The sequence below is a fragment of the Pygoscelis adeliae genome, unplaced genomic scaffold (genome assembly GCF_000699105.1).
Source record: "Pygoscelis adeliae isolate BGI_AS28 unplaced genomic scaffold, ASM69910v1 Scaffold433, whole genome shotgun sequence".
NCBI lineage: Eukaryota > Metazoa > Chordata > Aves > Sphenisciformes > Spheniscidae > Pygoscelis > Pygoscelis adeliae.
Window position 1 is genome coordinate 434044 of NW_008824472.1, and position 2943 is coordinate 436986.

Here is a 2943-nt window from a genome sequence, read left to right on the forward strand (position 1 = left end):
ATGGACCTTTCATAGGTAATGCTATCTACCAGGTTATTACTTCTATATATTGATAGTGAAGTAATCTCCAAGATATCACCCTACAAATATAGATTATTTAAATGTTTGTAACAAAAAAACCCTATAATATAAAGAAGCTACGTTTATGAATAGTTTATTTAGTACCCATATGGCTGGAGTCTTTAGATGCTTTTTTAAGCCTTAAATAATAAGAAAACAGAGGGGTTATAACATGGGTTTGCTTTTTGTTTGGCTTTGGAAAGGAGTAAAGTTATGTAGAGTTGTAATCTGACCTGCAAGTATTCAGTTTAATTTCTTTCCTTAAATGTGACCTTTTCTATGAACTAAACAAAAGGAAGCAGTGCGGGGGGAGCTGGCTCGGGAGAGGGGGCAGGGGAGGAGGTTGCGGTCACAGGGTGTGTGTTCCTAATAAATGGGAGAGTCTGAAGGACTCCTGCACTGGAGGAGAGCCCTGGCATATCTGTTTATGCCCAGTTTTTAGGCGCAGTTGTCCCTAGCGAGGCAAGGCTGCGCTGTGGGCGCTCCTCTCCCGCTGGCGATGTGAGGGCGGCAAGGGGACAGTAGCACAGCCAGCGCTTTGCACAGCCGTCGAGTTCCAGCTGGATCTCTGTTAGCCACTGAGAACTGCAAGCATTCAGTAGCGGTAGGCATACCCGCCAGCCAATGCCAGGCGTAATTTATGAGTCAGGTGAGTTATTCACATCTCCTGCTGTGTGTTTAACTTTTGGATTACACTGAGGCACCTATTGAAGGAGTGTGTAAAGGCTCTTTACTTACTAATTTAGCTCTATGAATCACTACAGCGCTCTGGTGAGCATCTTCCATTTCTTGTCAAGATCCATACAGCTGGCATTTATTTTCAAAAGCCCAGTTCAAAACAGTGCAAGATCTTACTTATCTTTTTTGTAAAAAGTAATAGTGTTTTGAACTCGTTGCAAATTTTATTAGAGTTTCAATATAAGAAGACTAATGATGACCAAAATCATCATTATTTACATTGGAGGATGACCATTTAGCAGATGAAGGTGTCAGACTCTTCAGTGGGCGTTCTACCGGACAATACATGTTTTTTGTAACTGCATGTTATTGTTACACTGCACCTTGCAAAGACCAAATAGTATAATCATGTCATTTTCAGACTGACATTATGGTTCATTTTAAGGCCTAGCTGGCAGAAAAACGAAGAATAACCTAATGGTCTTGATTTTATTTTTGACAGCTGTAGTGTACTAGTATTCTGGTCGCAGAGCTCTCTAGCAGACAGGGACTGACTGAAGGAACCTGTTGGGGTTTTGTGGCAGCATCCCAGTGTGGGCTTCAATGGGCATCAGCTTTGAAAACAGATCTAATATGGGTAAAATTCTACGTGATGGGAAGGCAGAGGAAGGTATCACTTGTAGGATTTATTTCTGCTTTTTAGGAGCCCTGTCCAAAGTGGAGGTGATTTCTGGGGCCACTCCTCATGCTGAAAACTAACTAGAATACAGGTGATTGATCCAGTAAATTAAACCCACAGATTTTTCCTCAAGGGGATTATACAAATTTTTGCATTTTGGGTTTTTTTTTTTTCCTTGCCTGTTCTATGTATTTTTGATAAAAGAATACCTGAAAAACTAAGCCGGCTTAGTAAGTCACTTATACACTACTGTTAGCTGGAGAGCTCTTGCTGTAAGACATGGATGAGAAATATACAAATTACTTTATAGGTGGTGGGTTTTTTCCTTTCACTGTTTCCCCACCTTTTGTCACAAATCACTGTTGGATGTGTTGCTCTTCTTAGTCTTCCTTTAGCCTCCTTCTGGTGAGCGAATGAACATGAATCTGAAACACACATTTAAACCCAAGGCTGAAGAGATTCAAAATAAGGTGACCCTGCAAGTGTGATCAGATTCATAAAAAATGGCATTGGAAGATTTCTGTTGTTTCTGCCTAATTTACAAACAGTGCTGTCATTCTTCTGGAGGCTATGCAGGAGAACACAGCAGCTCTAACAGTAGAAGAGTGTGGTGATACAGATCTAAGGAAAAAAGCAATTCCTGTAATGAGCTTTACCAAGTAGTGCTAATTTCTTTGAAATCTAGGCCACTGTTCTGTGCTCCTTTAGTGCCAGACAGAAGGAAAAGCATGCAATGCTGAAAGCAATAAGGTTGCTCTTTTGCCCCGCTGCTTTTTAGCCAGAATTCGTGCACCCCTTGTTTGTACTTGTGCCAGCTCTTGCTAGGCACGGGCTCCATGGCAGTTACTTCTCCAGGGGATGAATGTGCTTGTGCGTGTGAAAAGTAAAGGCATAGACAATATGTTCACCTGTTCCACTTAGTGGTGCTAAATGGGGAAAAGAAAAAGACCTGCCTGTTTCCCTGAATTCGATGGAGCATGCTAAATCTTCCTTTGCCCTATGTAAGCCCCAGGAGCAGCTACAGACCGTAGCATTGTGTCTCCTCTGCTGGGAGCAGAACCAGTCCCCCATGCTCTTGGAAGGACTGGCAGGTTCTCCTACAGCATGTCTGCTTCTGGGCACTGCTGTTGGAAGCGGGTGTAGGCTTGGGAATGCAGCGGGTGAAGGCCCCATATCTCTGTCAGATCTTTGCCATATTGCTTTAAGCAAGACTAGTTCAGCTATACACAAATGTGCCTATCCAGCTGGTGGACGCAATATCTGATGGCCCTGTCTGTCCCAGGGGATGGTGGGGCATCTGTGAGAGGAAGAGGGGGCTGAGAGACAAGGAGGAGGGGAGAGAGATAAATCAGCAGCCTATTTTCTTGTATTCAGAGCTGAAATACCATGGCCAGGTGGAATAGATACTGGGGATGCCTCTTCCCACCTCATTTGTGATGCTCAGGCTGAACCTTGCTCTGCAAAATTACAGTAATATGAGCCACTTGCTTCTTTTTCAAATTAATATTCCAACAGCAAGCAGGAAT

The 2943-nt window shown here is 43.1% G+C and overlaps 1 protein-coding gene across 1 annotated transcript in view; it reads left to right on the forward strand.

Annotated features, from left to right (window-relative positions):
* The window catches only part of ZCCHC7 (zinc finger, CCHC domain containing 7), a 119528-nt gene that overhangs the window by 109832 nt on the left and 6753 nt on the right, over nucleotides 1-2943 (forward strand). The gene's annotated exons all lie outside the window — the stretch shown is intronic.